Source organism: Chaetura pelagica, unplaced genomic scaffold (assembly GCF_000747805.2).
Source record: "Chaetura pelagica isolate M959 unplaced genomic scaffold, ChaPel_1.0 scaffold135, whole genome shotgun sequence".
NCBI lineage: Eukaryota > Metazoa > Chordata > Aves > Apodiformes > Apodidae > Chaetura > Chaetura pelagica.
In genome coordinates, this window is record NW_009953649.1 from 3,614,893 (window position 1) to 3,637,807 (window position 22,915).

Consider the following 22,915-nt stretch of genomic DNA (forward strand, 5'->3'; position numbering starts at 1 on the left):
CTTTCCTCACTCACTCTTTTTTTTTTTTAATTAAGAATGAAACAAGCCAGGAAATTCTTAATTTATACTATTCAGCCCTGAGGATTCCAATTGCATATTCACTAAAGCAGAGCAAGAAAATCAGAAAATGTATAGAACTCTCTACACAATGAGATTTGGTGCACATTTTTAGTTGGTCGAAAACCTATCTGGATGTAAATATTTTTTAGTGTCATAACTGATCAACAAACAAAAAAATTACAGAATTATAATCACTTGAGATTCCACAGCATAAATGGTTTGCTGGGTTTTTTCCATTCTCATCAGGCAGTTTTGTCTGCTTAAAAACTACAGTCACCTCTCAAAGTGACACCAACAATCAAAATTTGGGGCTTCCATAGTTTTAAGGACTGCAGCTAAACTGTAGTAGTAAAATTATAAAAATACCATATTTGACATTACCTCAGGATGCACTTTATGTCAGCTCCAAAACAGTATTTTTTTTCTAAAATTAGTGTTTACCTACAGCTAACTAAGCCTTCTTACAATCAGAGGCACATCTATTAGCAAACACATTCTGCATTACTTCAGCAATTCCACCTGAGGCTTAAATAAAGAGCTTGTGTTTTGATATTGTTTTGACTTTTGGATAATATTCACACTTTAAATTAGAGATTTTTAGTTAAGTACCATTCCTGACTGTAAGCTGGCAGTTGAATTTGTTGTCTTTCCAGTAACAGCCTAGGCTAAGCATAGATTTGTACTTAATTTAAAGTAAAATGTAGGAACTAGCATTATGTGTTGGTAGTGGAAAATACAAGTACTGAAAAAAGATGCTTGAGTCAACACAATGCATGAGTTGTGATCTGCAGTAGGCGAGGTTTCAAAATACTGACTGAAACATTTTCTGTTGATATCAAAATCCTTTGATTTGAGGGATAAAGCAGGGGAAGGGCGGGGCCACCCTCGTTTCATTTGTCTTGAAAATATAAGCTGAAATAAGCTGTTTCAAGTCTCCCAGGCTGGTGTTTTGTCAGACTATGGAAGAAGGTTGGCATGGCAGTTCTGCATCCACAAGAGAGGGAACCTTCTAACCACTGAATCAGACTTGGTAACATCCCTGAAAGGAAGTCTCCCTCATCACTGTCCTTTTTTCTGGATGCCTGCTCTTTTCTGGAGTTCTTTCCAGATCAAAAATTTCAACCGGTTTTCAAGCATGAAACAAGTTACAAAGACCCTCTCCAGCCTTCTGACAGTAAAGCAGACAACAGTATGATTGAGCGTCTTTAAAAGAATTCAAATTACAATTAAATACTTAGCAAAGCACAGTCCCTTGATCAACCTGAAGCATCTTTCACAGAAAACAGTTGCTGCTCATTTGCTATACCTCCCTGCAGCAAAGTGCTCAGAGAAACAGAATTTTTCATCCTACAGAACCTCATTGTAAAGCTAAGTGCTGAAAATGCTGTTAGGTGATACAGCAAAAGGACTGTACAAGCTTTTCTTAACTGTGCCTGTTGCCTTTTCAGGATGAGCCATTCAAGACCATCCTGCTTCTGCTTCTCTTTTCAATGATTTCTCCTGTTGATAGGAGCATTTACATGATAGTATAAAACAGGCACTGACTGACACTGTGTTGAGGCTCATATCAAATTATGGTAGATTAGAATAAATGTCATTGACATACAGGAACATGACACGCTCACTAAAGCTTCTGCACTAGCAAGTTTGAATATTTAATGAAAACTATTTAAAGATAGTATAACAGTCTGTTGCAGATAGGGATTTTTTTGTTTGTTTTGTTTGTATGTAGTAGAGAAAGGGAAACGATAATTTTTTGCTATGACAAGTGCTGTGACAGATGCTATGACATCCCATCAGTTGTGTCCCATCTCACATTTCTGATGGAGACAGGTTTGAGAATATGCTGAAAAATGTATTCCAGAGATGAGGGAGATATTTTTCACTGTGTATTATTATATCCTGTAAACAATTACACCTGTGAACACTGTGATGTGAGTGAAACTTAAAAAAAATTGGTCAACTAGTAAACTAATAAAAATCTTGATTTTTTTTTAATTTCTTTTTTTTTACTGTTCATATTCAAGATGATGCCTGGCTGAATCTCAAACCTGTGAGATATACAGGAATAATCTGCAAATCTTACAGCAACAGCTAGGCTGAGAACAGTGCGTAAAATTCAGGAAGCAGTGAGGAAGGCTTGTCCAATATTTTGGGTGGATATAAAAGGGAAACTGAACAATACACATGCAGCCTACTGAGTAGAAACTATCTGATCCGAAGGTGGTGGCCAAGACACTTATGGAAGATGAAGACACAGATATTGATAGTATTCTTTGCTTGGGAAGGTGGATGAAGTCACTCAGCAAATGACATTTTAAACTTGTTTCCAGCTAGTGAAGAATTGTTTGAGATTGCAGAGGTATAAATTTGGGTCCAAGTGTTCATGAATTGATACAGAGAATTATCATAACACAAAGGATGGAGTGAGAGCTGCTGGTCTCTTTGAATGAGCCTCAGTCAAATCAGGGAACATAGTAATTTTGGTGAGACAATGTAATGTATAGAAGAGTATGAAAAGTGCCTTTTACTGAGAAAGACAGTGTTAAATGCAGAATGGCATAACCTTCTGGTGCTGTGGAAATTTCTTCAATGAGAAGAAATATTGAGCAGAAGTTGTAGATAAATGGCTTGTGTCAAATATGGAAGTATAGAGGGTAGTAAGGTACAAGGCATAAAACCCCAAAACCATAAAGAAGCAAAAAATCTTATAGAGGTCCATTTGAATGAAGATTAAGTCCATTATTTAAACAACAAAGGAGAGCAAGTAACAAATTATTCAGGATCTAGTGATTCTCTGACCTTATCTTCAGTAAAAGTTTCGGAAGTGCTGACAAAATTTTAACAGAATGAAGAAAGTTGGTACCAAGGAAGCTTCTGGAACTTTAAGGTATCCTTGTTACAAGGTGTGATGAAATTTACTCTTAACTACTAAGGAATGGACAGAGCCAGCTCCTGCACTGTTATAGTTGTCTTGAAGAGCCCCATGAAAGAGGGAAGTCTCAGGGGACTGAAGAAGGACAAACACAGTGCCTATTTCAAAAAGAAGGGGGGAAAGGATAAATCAGGTAGAACTGACAAACTGACTTGTAACCCCAAAAGACACTTGAAAAAAACACATTATTAATTCAAACAGTAGCATCCCCAGGGATAAATTGGAAGTTAAACAAATAAACTGGGGGGGAAATGAGACTGTAAAGCAGAAGGATATAATTGTGCAACAGGTTCAGCTAGTAATAGTGAAAGAGAAAAATAATTTATATTTGGGTTTATTTCATTTTGAAAAGATTGAAGGCTCAACACCTAAATTATTCAACATTGCTTAGAACTCTGCCAGAGATTTACCAATTGCCTTTAAGTTCTTAAATATTAAGAAAGTTTATGGAAGATTACGTATGATTTTTTAAATTATTCAATCAATACACTTCAATAACTCTTTAAATATATAGTATATATTCAGAGGTCACTGCATTTTAATATTTTGAAACATTTTTAGAACAACATATGGTTGTGGTTAACTCATTTCACAATATTTATATTCAAGATACCTAATAAAACAGAAAACAGTCACACTGTATAGTACACAAACATTAAGGAAACGATAAAACAACTGAAAATGGTAACATACTTCACTCTGAAAACCGTTTTTCTTCAGGTAAAGACAGCTTCAATTATAGAAATCTTGTTATGAGGTAAAATCCAGTTAAATTATTTTAGAGGTTAGGGTTCTGAGAGTAGTAGAAGTTACACAAGTGCTGTAGATTTAAACATAGTAGACTCCAGAGCACAGACTTGCAGAGAAACTGTTATTTTGATCCTTTCACTTGAAGTCAGGAAGGTTTTTTACACTCTTTTCTAGTTTTTGCTTTTGGTTTGGTTTGTTTTTCTGTTTTGTTTGGATTTTTTGTTTAGTTTTTTTTGTTGGTTATTGTTGGGTTTTTTTACATTAGTGTTCTCCATGGCTCATTATTTGCTGTTCCTTTGATTAAGATCTTAGGGATTGCCCAAAGACTAATGATAAGCAGTTTAATGAGCACTATGTAAGAGGGAGAGACTTCTGCATAAGTCAGAAAATGGTGTTAATTATCATATTCACTAATAACCCTGGAGAGAAGGTCAAGGACTTGTTAATGAAGTCATGCATAGTAGCAAAGATAGAAAAATAATACAAACTTTAACTAGATATATTAAAACATGAATAGAAAACAGCAGTGCAAAATGAAGTTGTTCATCCATTTACAGAATAAAAATTCCCTAACCTTTGAAAAGGTAACTTTCAGTATAACAAGGGACCTTATAAGATTTTTTCTCTTAGGAGGTATTTAGCCATGCTTATTAAAAGGTGCAAAATTATTGAATTAATGAGAAGGAATGTCATATAAATAAAAGTTAAGGAAGTATTTAATGACCTTCATGTCTTAGTCACCGGAAGGAAGGCAACCCCTCATAACTAATGGTAATGTAAGGTTCTTAGAAAATTTAAAGTGCTAAATGACATTTGAAATATTATTATTGTCCGGTCTGTGATGGTGGTCATCAAATATGAAGAAAAACCATAGATCCCAGCCTATTGGAAGGTATGAAAACAATATTGATTGGTATTTGACATTTCTTAAACCTGGTGTGCACCTTGAATTGAAAGATTAGAGGGAGAAATTATCTCAGCATCTTCAGGAGCTCCACTGAATTTCCCAGCAGAATCTAACTGCTTTGAGAAGTGCTGATGCTTAATATGTGAATAAGTAAAATAACACAGTAAAAAATATCCAAAATGTATGTAATTTTCCTGAAAAAAATGTTTCATAACTATTAGTGTAATCATACACACATATGACTAGTGTATCATGTATTTGTTATCATTCTTTGGATTTGCAGTAACAGTTTTGAGTTTTTTTGAAACATCCTCAATCCCTACTTCTCCTGTCTAGTTTTAAAAATAGTAGATGCATATTGCCTCTTCACACCTTTCTCTGTAGTTTTTGATCAAAATAGCATTCTTTCTAATTTCTGCTATAAACTGTTCTGCAATATTGTAAGCTGTGAGCTTTCACTTTACACGATTAATCATTTTAAGTCAAGAGAATTTCTGGAATAAGTAGGAATTAAAGGATCTCGCTGGCAGTTATGAGTTACCAGAGGCATAATTATTAGCTTTTTTTTGATTTGGGAACATATGGGAAATGTCACATATTATAGACACTTAATGTGCATGACTTTTCATCATTTTAGATTTTTACCAGAAAGCAGAATAAGAAACTGTAGCTGAAAAAAATAAAAATCTTCAAGCAAGACAGTCCACAAGGAGACAACGCCAGAGCAATATTGCTGGAATTGCTGTAACCCAAAGTACTCATCAGCAGTTAACACAAGTAGAATTATTCCCATTTTACCAACTAAACTGTTAACTCTGCTCCAAGCTATAAGAACAACAATGTATCCAACTGCACACACAGAAAATTTTGGCACAGGTCAGCAAGTCTTCAGAGTGGGGCAAATTTGCAAACTCTTCAGTGTCACTGAGAGTTTCCAAATAAGCACAGAAAACTTTTCTCATTTGAATTTGTCCTCCAACTCATACAACTTTTAAATTGGAATCTGTAGTATAACATGCCTCTCAAAGAGGGACAAAGGCTCATTCAGAGCATAGATACCACCAGTAAGAGAGAACATATATCAGTATCTCCCCTGATATCCCACAGAGACAAATGCAGAAGGCATCTGCTAAAAGACAGACCGTGGCCTTAGCTGAAAATGTAAAGCCAATACAGACAATTAATTATTTGGCTATCTAATACTGAATACATGACAAGTTTCATCATGAAACCCACTCTTTTCCTGTGGCTCTGATGCTTAGCCAGAGAAATATTTGTTTAACCTGCTGAAGCAATCATGAGGACCAAATTAAAATGTTACTACTAGGAATAATATGCCTTTTACCTATTTTCAGCTTAAGGTAAGTGCAAGTTTTATGAATTCATCTAGGGAAAGCACACAGTTTCAAATAAACCTATGTGAGAGAAAATATAAGTAATGGCATGTACTGTAACAGCTTAAACACTAATGACACTCCTTTCAGAGTTCTGGTTAGGGACATGCTGCAAACAGCAGTTCCTGTGACGTTGAAAGACTCAAGCAAAATTACAATTTAGGTTTTGAAGACACAAGGTCTCTAATACTTCAACATTTCTTTGCTGCTCTAGTCCTCAATCTATATTCATTTTCAACTGTCCCTTTTATTTTGCTGCTCATGCAACATTCCAAAGGATTCCATTCACGTTTGCTCCCAGAACTCATCCTGATCCAACTACTGCTTTATTTTTCCTTTGCCCTGTTCAATCAAAACTGTTAAACAAAACCTCACCAATCAGTCAATTTAACCATGTTAGACCCTGTTCCCCTAATGGTTCCTCCATAATGCAGCCTAACTTTACTTGTGTCAATGTTTTCCAGCTGTCCCTTGTCATATTACCAAACTCTTTCTTCTCCACTAGACTCAACATCCTAATTTACAACAGTCTATTCCCTGCTTTTCTGCCCAAGGCTCACTCTACCTATCCTTCTGCAGTGATGCTGTCTTTGGCACTCACGTTTGCTCACAAAAGCCCATGTACAGCCTGACAAGTGCACAGAACAAATTGCAGCAGGTAGAGGAAAAAAGACAGCTCTCACTACGCTATGACTCTGATAAGCAAACTGCAATTTTATACCTATAATATCTTCTATGTTTGCCATCTCCATTCTTCTGATTACCTCCTGCATTGTTGTATTTTTTTTTCCTTTTTAAGAAGTCCTTTACATCAAGGATCATGTAATTAAATTTGCACTTCGTTATTCCTGCTTGCATTCTCTTCCTCAGACTAATGCAATAATGGGAATGTTGTGGTCATAAAGAAAAAGTTTTGAATCACAATGTTAGGGTGTAGAGGGCTGCAGTTGTTGCTAGAGCAGAAGCAAAGATGTAAGAAGGTGAGGCAAGAGAAAAGCAGGGACTGAAAGCAGGAATAAAGAAAAAGCAGTATCAGGAAGTAAAGGTCAAAAATGGAAGTAAGGAAGAACTTTGCAGGGGTCAGAGAAAAGCCTATATACCACTTTGCAGCACAGCTTATTTAAAGCTCCTTCTCAGGGGTCTGAAGAAATACATAAAGACAGCTGAGGAGCTCACATTTCTCCTTTCCTAACTTGAAAGAAAAGAGTTATTTGAATGAAAGAAGCAGACAATCTGTCCAAGTAGGAGCCACATATCTCTTAATATACTTACAGTCACCAAGCAGACTAAGAGAAGTTCTGATTAAACAGCAAATTAATTTTCTAGAAATGAATACACAAAACAAGGAAAGACATGAAAGAGTAAAAATCATAGAGAGACTTTTATCATAAATGCCAAGATTTTTCTTATTAGACTTAGGAAAATAGATGAGAAGAATATGTTAATATTTGAGATAAAGGAGAATTATAGATATATGGCAGTGAACAACTCCTACCAGGAGTGTTTAAAAATGGAGGCCTGCATATATCCAGACTAATGGAAATCATATCAGAAGGCAAGATGTAACTCGCAATGAAACCCATAAGTTGGAGGAAGGACGTATTCCTACCAGAAGTGTTATGCAGCTCTTCTCTATAAATTCAGCAGAAAAATATTCAATCATCTTGACAACAAATTAATAAAGCATGATAAGCATTGTTCTAATTTTTTACTGACTCTTTGCTCTTGTCCGTTGACTTATGGAAAAAAATTAAAGGAAAATTATACTTCCACCTCCCAGAAGAGCTCCTTCCAAAATTTGGAGATAAACCAAGACCTTTATTTCAAGGGTAGCCATCAGAGAAGAATATCAGGAAGCAACTGCTGTGTCTGGTGTTGGACTTATATATCATTCAAAGAGCTCCACTCTGCGGAGCCAGCCAGGTGCTGGCGTGCCAATGACTCAAGTTGAGTAATCTTTTTCAGCAAATGAAGTACAAATATCTCCCAAGATTTACATCTAGTACCATAGAAAGTTTTTCCAAGTTGACTACAACAAAAATATTTTCAGTCATTACCTAGATCGTACGTGCTTGAAAAGACCGGAGTTTGGCAACAAAGACATTTCCCTCTCTTTCAAATTATTGCATGTGGTGACTATTTTGACCACCCAGGTATGAGTCCTTTTCTTCTTTGTAGTAAATTGTTAAAGAATGTGGGAACATTAACCATGCTAGCAATTAGATGATTCAATGTTTATCTGTATCCAGTATTTGCAATAAGGTGATAGGCATTTAAGTTGGTTGTTGAGTGATGAGATCATTACTGGCCCATTGCAGTTGCTATAGAAACACAGCTGGATTTTTCACAGGCCAGGCAACTGAAAAGCTTGAGAGATCTGTTTGCTTCTAGTTGGGGTAAATGGTTTGTCAGTCAAAGTGTAAACTCCTAATACCTTTTACATTCTGGAGAATAGATGTATCAAGAGTCAGTTATCTGTATCCTGAGTGGATTTTATAAGATCACTACTGAATTATTACTCTTTCCTGCTGTTCAACCCATATGAACAGTTCATGACACCAACTAGGGAAGGACTCACTCTTGTATCTGAAGTGAGGAGAGTAATCTTATATGCAGGCATCCTCACTGGCTTAAATGAGAAAGTCCAGGTCATGATTTCTATGCCTCTCAATTGCATTTATGTTTAGTTGTTACCAGCTGCATGCTTCCCCTTTTCTTACAAAACAAACAAAAAACAAAACACAAAACAAAACAAACAAACAAAAAACCCCTCCCAAGCCAACAAGTGAGAATTAAGAGGAACATACTACTGTTTAAATCTCACATGAAACTGAAAATACCTGAGACCCTTGTGGATTTGACTCTTCCACTACACCCCAAATTTCTGTAAAGCTCACATAGCATATTCTCAGGGGCTATAGTCCCTCAGCATGCCACATTCCTTGAGTATGCAGTATTTGACATTTGCAGTTCAGGAGAGAAGATGCAACAAAGAAACTGCAAGAAGTGGGTTGGCCCATTTCAAGATATGTTCATAAATGGAAGCACACTTTTCTGCTTGCATGGTTTGGTATAGAAATTGTAATCATAGTTTTTGAGGAAAATAGTATTATACAAACTTAACGGTTTCATTTTGGTTTGGTATTTTGTAGTAAACAGTTCTTCACATTTTTTGAGTTGTTTTGAAAGGAGAAACTAAGACTCCATGATTTCACAGAAGGTCTGAAAGTATCATTTTACCACTGTCAATCTCTCAAAAAATCTTTCAGAAACACTTCCATTAAAACTAATGCAACTTAAATTCCACACATTGTACCAGATCCTACACAATCTCAGTATAGATATATGTGTTTTGACTCAGTCTCACAGCATGAAACCTTAATTTCTGTGTGAACTTGGCAGCATGTTTACTTTAATGCCTTTATGTGAGCTAGATACCAAAGTTGCCATTACAGTCAAAGAAAATTTAATCAAATGCAGGCAACACAGACTAGACAGTGTTTCAGATGGCCAGAGAGCATGTGTCTGCTTTAGGGAGACCGAATTGGTTTTTAGGCTGTGTTGAATTGATCTTCAGTAACTATAGTGGGTTGTTGGTCATATGACGTACATCTAGACACCTGCACTAAGACACTTAATGTCTTAATCTGTAGATACACCTCAGCCAAATATCTGAAAAATGGGTTTAATTATTACATATTAAAATAACATAATAAAGGAGGCAGTTGTAAAGGCAGTAGGAGCAAACACAGGTGTTATGCTTGAGTATTATTTTTCCCTATCACTCCCTAACAGTGATACACTACATCATCATATAGAAAAGCAAAACTTGGGTTTGAGTGTATCAAACTCCATGTGAGTGCTCATACACAAAAGCCTGTAACAGAAGGGCCTTGGTATGTCCTTCTGCAAAAGGAATGTACTTGATCTCAGAGGTGGCTTCACTGGACAAAGTGCCTAACTTGACTGTGCTCTGAAAGACATTTTTGGTCATGCAATGAATCAACTACTGGAGAGAATTCCCATCCTTGTACTCCCTTCTAACAGTTCTCATCAGCTTATTTCAACCTCAAGCATATTCATTTACCTCCACAGCTCACTTCAGTTTTAAAAGGAGCACCAGTCAAGCGCTATATGTTTCAAACTGTTATGTCATAACAATGTTCAAACTCACTGTTTTCCTAAAGCAAATGTGAAACAGAGTTGCCAAGTTTCTTTTCTGAGGAAGGGATTAAGCTTCAATGCAAACATTCACTTTTGTCTGTTCCAGAAATGGATGCTGAACCCACAGGAAACGTTCTGTAATTGAAAGCAACAACAAACCTGGCACATCTGCACTATCACTTAATGAAGTATCAAAATTAAAGGCTATATTTCCTTTTGTATTACCAGGTTTAAACACTCAAGTTTGAGACTGAGCAAGTAGCATCACATTTCTTTAATCACTGAGCTACTAGAAAGCAGCTTTTCTGTATTTTCAAAAGGAAATAATGTGTTACAGTATCATTTGCATGGATATATAGTAGTCCTGAACGGTTTTTTAAGGACTATCAAGCTTTAAACCATTCTGAAAAACGATAATTATTTATTTCCCTTGCTTAAGGAGTTTATATATAAATTTTATTCAAATAAATGCAAATAAAAATATGCTGTATTCTATTGGTTATAATGTGTCATTTTTGCATTGGCGAACAATTGCATGTGCCTTTCTCCTGAAGTCATCATGCCAACTTCATTAGTTAAGTGTTCAGCTAGATGAGTAAATAATAGACTGCAATTTATTTATTTTTTTTTAAATATATATTTTTTACAATAATACAAGTAAATCCTGTTGGTTAATATTCTCTCAGACTTTCCTACAAATAAAATTAATAACTTAAGCACTTTTAGTTAGACAATAAAGGTCAGAAATTTTGTTAAATGGAAACCATTTTGGGGAATTCCAAGTGCCTACCCAAGAAGGATTTAGACAGGATGCCAACTCAAATGTGGTTGCAGTGATGCTATCCCAGTGTATCCATGCCTTTACTATGGCCTTTAAGCAATACTCCACCCCAAAATCAATAGCACAGAATGGCTTAGCATAACACTGTGAAAAATAGCTCGTTCTCCCTTTGAAATCCTTTCACAAAACATGCTGCCTCTCTAATTTAGTTAAAACCATCCAAATATCAGTATTTCTTTTTTTAAAATTTATTCACATGATCTATTTAGAGCTGAAATCTTTTATTTATATAGACTTGTCCATGTAATTTATTCATAACAGAGGTTATTTAACTGAACCAGCAGTGAATTGTGCATGAGATCATCTGTATCCACAGACAGCTCGACTGAAGTCACTCAGATCCCACCTGAATGCAATAGATCTTTGAGCTGTGACCTTAATCATGGCGTTTAGCTTTTCCTTTTAAAGAAGTGTTAAAAGAGTGTTCAAATGCAGAGGGCAACACCAGTTATGACACATTCACCATGGATGTTTGTTGCTTGTTTTTTGCTTCCCAGTTACACATTTGTTAATTCCCACCACTTACACTAAAAATTTTTGTTACAGGCAAAAGGAATACACCTTACAGCCAAACTCCATGATTTATTGTTGCTTTAATTAAACTTTAGTGCCTGATCCATTATTTTTAATCTAGTCACAATTCTACTAAAATTTTCTCACACACATATTGTTATGTAAAAACCAATATAATGTATTACATATTTATAATTATCTATAGTTGAAATTATCCAAACTTTCATGCCTGTATTTAATGGTTTTGCCCGTCATCTTAAGACCAGAAGCAGGGGGGGGAGAGATGAGGGGGTCCAGGGAAGGGGAGAGGAGAGGCTTCAGCATCCAGAGAACATTTCCAGGAGGAGAGTGATGCTGATGGTTTCTTCCTCCTTGTTGAGACTAATTTTTACCTTTCATAACTTTTACACCTTGCTTTTTCTTCACTGGTCAGCAAGTCCACATTACAAGTAAATTTACTGTGTAATATCTATTTTTTTACTGTTCTTTGTTGTCTTTGTTATGCCTGAAATAAACTTATACCGAGCTCTCAAGGTTACATTCCTTTGCTGGCCACTAGCGAGTTGCTTATAGTCCCGTATCAATTCATGCCTGTCATCTCATGCTTTTGCTACTCTGTGCTGCAGTTTATTCTAGACAGGTCGTTCATACTACACACAGTAAGCACTTCCTATTATCTATTAGCTGCAGAAATAAGAATAACCCTGCTTACTGATATACACACAAGGATAAATTTGTATGCTTAATTGTCTATATTATAATTCAGAGTAATAAACTGCATGTAAATAATATTAAATATGTATATTTTCCGAGCACGTGGACCAGTCAGGTGCTGTTTTGTGCTGCATATCTCTGATTTTCCCTAATCCTTCCTGGGCCATCTGCTCAGCTAAACAATCCAACAGACCAAATTCCAAAGGAAATTATTAAAAAAAGATTTTGAATCCTGGCATAGAAAATCTCAAAGAAGACTTGTTCTTATTTTATATTTGATCCTATATAGTCACCACAAACCCAAAAGAATACATTTAACTTCAAATTGGCACCTGAATGGTGTAACATTTGTCATTTTGCAGTGTGATAGGTAAGATCTATAATTTTTCATGTGAGGCTTTATCATGATGACTATATGATTTTGATGTTATAATTCAATTTTTTCCATAAATGAGTACTTACTTCCTGCTGTTTGCATCACCTTCTGTCTATGGCCATATCTATTTGCATTGTTTACACATAAAAATTTAAAACAAGCCCATACTAGACGAGATCTGGGATTAAAATATTCATGAATGTTGCATGGATTCCATGGGAACCAAAAAGGGAAGCTGCAATTTTTTGTATCTACCAGGTTGCTAAGCAAAGAAGCATCTTTTCCATTAAAAGCCACATGACTACAGGAAAGCTTTACCAAAGATGCAATCCCTAGAAAGGAAACTCATAGGTCATCAAATAAGAATAATTGATCCTAACTTACATGAAAGCATTGTGTTTAAATGCAGGGGAAGCTTGGTTAAAAAAAGAGAGTGTCCACTGCCAAAGGCTCCAACCTATGATATCAACTTGTTCCTTACTTTATTCATACTATATGAATCAGTTCATTTTCACATTGTGGTATTGTTCTTTATATTACAGGATTTCACAGGAGGTGATCTTATTCACCTTCCTAGTCACTTTTCAGTGAATAGGAAGCCAAAAACCTTAAAAGAAAAAGTCCCTCATATCCAAGACAGAAGTATCTAGTGTATTTGAACTTTCAGATAAACTGTTGGTAAGGCAAGAAAAAACACTGATAATTCAAAGGTAGAATTGATACTGTGGGCTATGTCATATATTCACACAATTTTGTTATTCTTGTTCAAAAATACACTTTGAAGCCTCTGTTATTGTTTAGTTTTAAAGGTAGATGCTCCTTGGTATATATTTTCCAATATCTTTCCAAGATATTTTATTGCTTAGAGCTGTACCAAGAGAACATGATGACAGATACTTAGGAAATTGTGCTTGATTCCACCATAGAAAATTAAAAGGCACATCTCTCTGATATGCTCCCATGATAATCCTGGCCAACAACCCTCATCAGTCCTGAACAGAGGTCTTCCAGCACATTGCCTAGCTGAAACTGTCCTGTGCCATTTCTAAGGATTGTCCAAAAGGTGGCCAGTGCCATCTGAGTCACTATCTTTTCTGCTTGATGTACGAGAGCAGCAGTAAAAAAAAAAATAAATAAAAAAAAATCCAACATCTGAGTTCTACTGAGAGAGAGTATGGCCCGATAATTAAATCCACGAGCTGCATCTACCATGTCCTTGTATGCCATTAAAAGGAATCCCAAAAATTGTCACCTACCTTCTTTACAGAAGCAAAAAAACTTATGCTAATCAAGCTGCTCTTACTGAAGGCGTTACCAATGCCATGAAATATAACCTCAGGTTCATCACCATTCACCATCTAGTTCATTTTCATTTTGTGTAAAGATGTCTAACTTCACTGATATCTAACTAAAGCACATTACATCAAGCAGCCAACATGAATTTGTTTCGTAGCCTATGCTTGTAATGGAAATGCTCCAAGAAAACTGGCAGAATATGTAGTTTTTGGTGCTTGGCAAGATAATGCAGTATGTGAAGGCAAAGCATCTTCAGAGAAAACAAACAAATCAACAACAGGCATTTAATCACTTTCAGAATTCATTAGCTCAAAGGAATGCAATTCCAAGTCCTGCATAGCCTCAGTATAGAGGGACGTGTGCGTGTGTGTCTTCCAGCAAGTTTTCTGAAAGATTCTGCATTAAGCATCAGTTCACTCTACATGCTGCAATTTAGTCAAACCCCCAACAAAAAATTTCTCTGACACAAGACCTCTTGCTTGATTAAATCTTGTTTTAACTTTATTATGTCATAGTGAGTAGATACCATTTCTGAGCAGCCAGTAAATGTCATTTATTGTGAGCAAGGTCATCTTTTCTATTTTTTAACCAAATCATCCATCTGTCACCTCACATTGGCGAAGGCTGTTACTGTATTTTACTTCACTTTGTGTCAGTCTTTATGCACAACCATGAGTCTCCTACAGATTTGACAGGCCTTACTAAGGTCTTTAAATAATATCTGTAATCAGCAAGAAATCTCCAACTTTTTCAAAAAGTTTTTTACAATCAAGATCAGTATTCACTTTTTTTGAATGAAAATCCAGTGCTGGAAAGCTGAAGAAATACTAAACTCCATTTGCAATGCTAATTGTGTTACACTGAAAAACAATATAACTTTTATATTTTCTTGTATCTCCATTACACTGGAATTCACTGTATTTTCCAATTAATATATTCCAGTTAGATAGCATTCATTTGTGCCCTGTGATCCTCCTTACATAACCAAAGTATCATTTGTCTTTCAGCATGTTTCTACTTCAAGACAGGGAAACATACAGATACAGTGAGGGAAAGGTACAGATGCAATCAGTGTTACTAGATAATGCCAGAATAAACAGAGATCAACATATCTATAAAACTACAGCAAAATATTAACACATTATTTCTCATAACACTTCTGCAGAGAAACAAAGACATGAAAGCATTACTATGTCCATTTCAGAGACTGCAAAAAGACCAGGCATTTGCCGGAGTGGTTTGCTCAGTCTCACAACATAGAAATAATAATTATACATAAGCATTTCCTTCCAATCGAGCTTTAGCTAAAGTTTACCATCTCCCTTCTCTAGGCTGAAAACAACATATAGTCCCCAGCTTGCTCTCAGAAAATTAGTCAAACAGAAGTAACAATACAATCCTAAAACCTCTGAGGAAAAATAGGTCAATAACATAGCCCACAGCCTGATACAGCTTGAGTCATTGAAGGTTATTGCTTCAAAAGGTACTGGAAGAAACAAAGAACAGGTGTTTGTGCTCATGGGAATAAGGACGAAATCCAATACTTGTTTCTGTTCTCTTAGTAACACTTACTCCATGATTTTTGATGTCCATTATAAATGACCTCTGAAAGTCAGCTGTACTGGAATGTCAAGCATTGATTAAAAAAAACGTTCACTATTAAGGCAGCAGATGCTGACCACAAACACAACATTCAGGGTTCTGCTTCTACATGATTGTCTGGCAAAAAGGACAAGTTAGGGGACAACTGATGTTGAATAATCACAACTACAGAGGAAATTGAGAGTTACCTATATCTCTGTGCTTGAGACTCTGACAAGCTCACTCCATTATTAGAACATGTTAATTAGAATATGTGCTCTGTTTTTCTCTCTGCTACTCTTCTTGGCACTTAAAAAACAACCCTGAAAATAAGTGTTAATTCACTTTATAAATTAACACACACAGAATGAGGAAGCATTGCTTGACTGTTTTGAGTTTGACTAACTTCGTAACTCTTAAAACCAAATCCTAACCTCATAGGTACATGGAATTATCAGCCAGTAAGAATCTTGTATCAAATATCACAAACATTGTACTGATGAACAGAGTTCTTCATTTTGATGCAGCTATGGAGAGTGGAAGCTGGTAATCAAGAAAGTTCATAGCAAGATTTTCTTACTTGCACTGAATTCCAACAGAGACAGGAGGTGTCTGATGAGGGACAAACCAAGAAGGAAGAAAATGGAAGAAAAAATTCTTGCTGATCACAGATCAGAAGGCTTGAGCTAAGCACACAGAAAAGCCCAGCCTTAGGGATGCTGAGCAGTTCTAAAATCTCTTCTGCACAGCTAAAATCCTGACCAGTGTGGAACTGGTTAAATGGAAAGAGAAGGAAGAGGTAATGGCTTTCCTTCTCTGGGTAGAAGAGGGTTATTCAGAAGTATTTTGACCCAGAAATATATGCCTACTAAATGTAGCTTTTGGCTCTAGCAGTGCATCAAAGGGCACTGTGCATTATCCCCTGCAGAGAATCCCAACCCAGGAGCAAGGAGACTACCTGGCGGATGTGGGGCCTGGGCAAACTTTACCTGACCAACACTTGAGCCACTAATATTTAAAACAGCATCAACAGATCATATGCAAATGGAAGTGTAAAAGAGTATTTCTATTTTGTTTTAAGAAAATAAATTTAAACAAAAAAACCCACAAAAATGCCAACTGAAAACAAATGTTCAAATTGTCCAGATTTTGATTGGTGAAACCGTTAACATTGGCAGACCCTTCGGAAACAGTTGCTGCTAACTACAGAGGGAGGATGACACTGATAATATGCTGTCTTTGTTGTAAATATCACCCTTTTTTTTCTCAAAACACAAGGCTGCTATTTGCATGTTTGCTGCAGCCAGAGTTCAGCTTCTCTTGTAGGTCAGAGCACCAGATTATATAATTACATCGTTTTATGACAAAAGATCACTGATTCACATCTGCTTTTGTATCAAAATATATCCGTTCTTCATCTAGCTATATTAATTGCATCAAGGATGCATAGTCTGTATGCTGGTTTAAATTAAATGTACATCATCTAATTTTCTAATACAAACAATAGGTTCAGGAAATTAGTCATATTTTAAATTGAAAAGTTAGTTATGCCTAAAATTTGCCATGTGTATTCATACCACAACTGATTGTCAATGTGAAGCCAAATTACTTTTCCATTACCACAAATAAGAGAACAGGCCTTAACTTTGATGTAGATAAAAACCTAATCATAAACCTAGATCCTGTTGTCTCTCCAAAATACCCCTCAGAGTACTTCTGACATTCATTCCCTTTGAGAAATTTTAAATACTAAATGTTAGAAGCCAGTGTAAAACGCCCAATGTTTTTCAAGTAAAAAATTGAATTGGTGGAAAGTTTAATACACCACTTGAAAAGTTCTACCTCTGCAGGTTTTGTGGTTTGAGGGGTCCAAGGTTCATTTTACAGTACCAATACAAGGGTCTAGAGAGAAGCTGTTTAGGACCCGGAGGGATTCAATGGGCAGAGTAGAGAAGCATCAGTATTCCTTCCATTCCCTGCCATAATCTATAAATCCAGGAGGACTGGAAGTCTGCCCATTTCTTCTTCCTTGCTGTTTTGCTGCAATCAGAGGTCTTGGAGAGAGACTCATGCTTTGTCATAAGCTCACCATGTTCTCAGCAGGATCCAAATCCATCGGCTGCTGGGAAGAACCATGAACCTCTCTCCCAATTCGGCTCTGCTGCAGGGGACCCTGGGACACATCTGCAATCATGGACATCAGATTTCGTATATATTTGTATACCTGTTCCTCATCCCATGGGAGAATGTCCTTTCCTGTTCCAGTTAATCTGTTCCAGTTTTAAGTTCCAACCTTTAATTCTCTCTTCCTTATTCCCTTTTTATCTTTCTTTTGGAGGGTGGAAGGGGATAACAGAGAGAGACTTGGTCTTATGTGTTTTTTTTTCTCCCTGACCACTAAATCAAGACAGCAGGCATGTAAGCTTCAAGAGCATTCTAGTTTTTAATATAATAGAAGTGAGTTGTTCTGGTCCACTCAACAGAAATCAGAAACCAAAAAGGATTCTGGAGGTATTAAAGCAATTGGCCAAAACCCCAAACATTCAACAAGCTCTCAAGAGATTCTCCGTCTTGAGTTTCCAGGAGGATAGAAAAGCTTTCCCTGCTGTTGGCCCTAGCTATGAACCATAGTTACCTGAATTACCACCCTTGGGTGAGTAGTGCTAGTTCCAACAGTGCTGAGGAAGAAACTCAGTGGAGACAACTTCAGGCTTTGCTTTCCCTCTAAGTTTCATCTTCTGCATTTTTCAGAGATTGTCAGGTACAACTTAATCTCCTACAGAGTCTTTGGAAACAAAACATTCCCATCTCACAGCTCAGGGTATCCTGCACTGCTGAGAAATTTTGATGCAGTGTCCCATGCTCCTAAAGACTTGAGTCTATATAGTTGTTATATTGTTTGGGTGTAGACCACAGAGGAGAAAAAAAAAAAAAAAAAAAAATAAGTTTGTGAAATTGCAATGGAAATTCAGCTCTTGACATTTGCTAGTACTGGATAGGTGGAATGTTGTTAGGATCTGGCACAGGAAATCATGTACCACATGATTAGGAGGGTTCTATTATTATAATTATCCATAGGAATAGGATGGAGTTTCAGACTACTGAAAGTGTTGAAAGATTTTGACTTGAGGAGTCATTATCAGCAGGTATTTCAAAAGCACTACTAAAACTACAACGAAATGGATGAATAATACATCTACTGAAAATTACTCTTGTGGGGAGATGAAAATTATTTACCAATTTGGAAAACATAGAGGGTTAAATATTATGACAGTTTATTTTGACATTCTCTAGAAGAAATAGTTTAAATATTTTCAAAATAGGAACAGTCTGTCTTTCTATTTGGAAAAAGAATATTTGTTTTGAAATTGATACAACATTGTTCTAGATTTAGCAAAACAAATCAGGTTGGCAAAGAATAATTTTTTACTTGTTGCTGAGAAAAGAAACCAAATCTTTAAAGTTATTAGAAGTTGTTTGACTTGTTATAAGCATTGCCTCCAGAATGTTTGGTCCAGTCACTGAACTTCCAATAAAGATGATGGAATGTATCAATCCTGCAGCTGTTTGAAAAAGAGGGGAGAAAAGCACCTGGATATACATAATTTTCAAAGAACCAGTTCTGAGATTTGTTTTTCTTTGACTACTACACACTACAGCATAAATTGAGTTCCTATGTTGTAAATCAAAGATAAGTAGATTCACCTAGAGCACTGTACAGCTGTTTCTCCCTCTGTACATTTGCCCCTATCATTTAGCTCCCCCTGTACTCCCTAATGGTCAATAGACCCTGGGTCCTTCAAGAGGGAGGTAAATCACTACCTGCCTCATAGGGGGAATTTCAGTTACACAGCAAGGCTCCTTCTGCTTCTTGGTCTCAGAATTTGTGGTACGCATTAACAATGTATGAAGTCTATTTTAGAGGCTGCAAGGAGCAGAGAGCTGGAGAATCTGGACAGGTAAGGGGCAGGTACATTGCTGGGAACAAATAAAGTGATTTTGCGTTAACAGGAAAAGTAAATTTGAATCCACTGAAATACCTGTCAATGAAACGACTGTAAAGCCTAGTTCTGCAGTAGGATGTGTAATCTCAAAGTCTAGATTACATAGAACACTGAATATTATCAGAGGCTCACAAAAATAGTTTTATCTAATGCAAGGACTCTGGCTTAAGGAAAACTTAAGTTTTTGAAAGATGAAGAACTAGGTGATGTACTACAACTTTCATCCTGGCTCAAGCAAGGAAAAAGAGGAGCACAACTTGAGGTAGGTCTCCATCACTTTGAAATATCTTTATTTGAAGCTCTGTCAGAGAAACTGAAGCTTCACTCAGTGTGCCCGTATGGTCTGAAAGAACCACAGCACTTTGATACAAACTTCCAACCTTCTAACCAACCTCTTTCCAAGGTCATAAGGACAAGGGGCAGAGCTGATTATGCTGATCCTGAGCACCTCCACTTAAGCAGTGAGGCCACGACTCCATGCATTGTGAAAATGGGGCCTTGGTAAGTACGAATAATTTACCCTAAGATCACAGCAAGTCTCTTTCTAAAATAAGAAAAAGAAAAAAAAAAAAAATCCCCCTTTTGTGTTTGGACTTTCCTGTGCACTCTTTCTTAGTAATTTTTGTTAAGTTTTAAAACATTATTGCTATTTGCATGAATTGCAGTAGTGACCAGCAAACCTAGGTATGAGCCAAGGTGTCTCCCCACTGCACAGATCTAAAAGGTTGTCCCTTCCACAAAGCTTTTGTAGTCTGCAGAACCTTAAAAACAGTGTGTTTAGTTAGAGACATGAGGTCAAATGTTATGTTAGTCAAACATAAACGATGAAAATTAATCCAGCTAGAGTATTGTTCCTTTCTCCATTAGGAACACTTGATTAGATTAAAAACCAGCAAATGTAGAGTACACAGAAAACATCCTTTTATATCCAGACTAATGTGTGGAACTAACAGCCTCTGCTCAGGTTTTTTTTTTAAGTAAATGGCTTAGGAAGCTTTAAACAGAATCAGACGTTAACAAACAAGCACAAGATCTGTAATTTCCATACCAAGGGTGAAAATTACAAGGAATGTCAATTATCTGGCTTGAAACAAATCAGCCAGTCAGCAAATACTCTCAGGAGGTATGCTTCTTCAAAGAGGAGAAAAAAAAATGGAAGTAAAAGATCTGAATTTGAATCACAAGCACTGGATGTTCACCACTGACACAAACAAAATACTAGAACATGTGGACACTTCTCTGTTTTAACAGGTAAGCACTTTGTATCTGAAAGTTTTTCTTGTTTCACTCTCACTTTAACAGAACTCTTGTCCAGAGGGTTGTTCATGATCCACAGCACCACAAAAACAAAATTCTGCTCTTAATGTTTTACTGGAGGGCTTCAGTATCAACAGAAGCATTCTTGTACTAAATTTGGATGGACTAACAGTCCACCACTTTATCTAGTCCAGAATCATGATTCTGCTTCCATTCCACTTGTGCAGTTTATAGCTGCTCAGCTTGTTACATGTATCTTAACACATCTCAGTCAGAATATATAACAATTGCCTGAAACCAAACCCGTATGACTCAGTATCTCTCTTTCACAAAGACTCTTCCACCTCATCCTCTTCAACTTCATAATTCTATTTACTTTCTTTCTACAATGTGTGTTTTCTTTCTAGCATTTTAGCATCACTTCTTCTCCTTTCTTAGCCTCTTATCTTTGCTGCTTCTTAATTCTGCCTGCATCTCTCTGCAAATGCAACTCTTACTCTGATGGACAAGCAGTTTGTGCAATTACTTGAGTTAAGTCTTCCCATCTAAGAAGTTTTCCCACAAATATAACGGGAAACAAAAAAAAAAGAGAAATCAGCCATATTTGGAAGACAGAGCTCCTGAGAGACATTATTGTGCTCCATCATCCTCTCTTTCTATTATCTTACCAGAGAGATGGTGGCAAGTTTATTGTAAAGACTTCAAACTCTCCATTTCCATTCTGGGTTCATTTAACATACATTGTAATCACACTGCTGACACAAATTCATTTGAAATGCATGCAGATTAACACATCTAACTTTGTACTCTAGGTGTTCCACTGCAAATCAGTCTGGGCACTGGCCGTAGCAGTACTTCTTTCAACAGGCTTCAGCATCTGGTTCATTTGCTTAGATTATGTTACTTTTTAGTGAGCTCTCACATTTACTCAGTTTGCAACTCCAAAAATTATCAAACACCAGTCTGCAAAGTCAGAACACCTGCCTAGTTGTTCCCTTTATACCACTGCCTTTGCCCAGAATTTAATTTTAAAATTTTGATTATAATATGAACCAGATTCAAGTCAGTTATCTTGATAGTTTTTCAGGTCTGTAAAAGTGATAATGGTTAATATGATAGCAAATGTATTTTTTAATTACAATAGTGGTGCAAGGTCCCATCACAAACAATTGACAACAATAAAGGGGCCAGTCTTATACAGCTCCTTTAGAGGTTGGAGTCCCCCCCTCTTTTTTTTTTTTTAGCCACTATCACACATCCAGAAGCAAAACCAGAATACGTCATTCCTAAATTGTTAGGTTTACTTAATTATGGCTTTGGGTGACACATCCAAGAAAGTGTGTATCAGAGCAAATCTGCCTAACATAATAGCAGCAAACAGACAAGGTAGAAGAGTTGTGAAATTAGCCTGTTCAGCAAGTATCTCAGTAATATAAGTAGGATTTTCAAAAGCACATTTTGCTTCTCTCTCTTTCTCATTAAGAAAATACCAAAATTCTTCCAGACTTCACAGAAAGGAAATTATGCCAAGAATATTTCATACAGAATATTATTTTAATAATAAATTAAAAAATATGTCCCATAATGGTGTCAGGTGCTGAGGAGTTTAGTATTTTAATTGGCAGGAAAATCTTAGGTAATTTACTCAGGTAAATGGGAATAGAAAGACCAAGAAATCCTGGATGAAGATGCAAGGAGCAAGATGCAGAATGCGAGGATCAGGTAAAGAATGCAAATAACACATAACAAAAATGAAGCAGATAAAAGTGGATATTCAGAGATATGTTAGAGGAATAGTAGAGAAAGTTTAGGTATTTCCCATTAGAAACAGCAATTTACAATTATTCAACTTGCTGTGAGAGAACAGCAGAAACCATAACCGGAGTCATTTTCAGGTTGTCATTTCTGCACACAGAAGTGCTTAAATCTGACCTATTATGCAGCTTTCCTAATCCTCACGTTAACATGCAAGAGCTGATATTTAGCCTCTTCTCAGCATGTCTTCTTTGGATTGAAACCAAAGAATCTCTTTTTATTCTGTAAAGCAGAAAATTAATGCATTCCATTTCTAGTAAACTAAACAGTAGTACATTTTCTTCCTAACTCTGTTTTCCCTTGCATTC

General features: G+C 36.3%; 1 protein-coding gene across 4 annotated transcripts in view; it reads right to left on the bottom strand.

The window, feature by feature from the left end:
* The window catches only part of GRM1 (glutamate receptor, metabotropic 1), a 163,583-nt gene that overhangs the window by 103,806 nt on the left and 36,862 nt on the right, over positions 1–22,915 (bottom strand). The window lies entirely within an intron of this gene.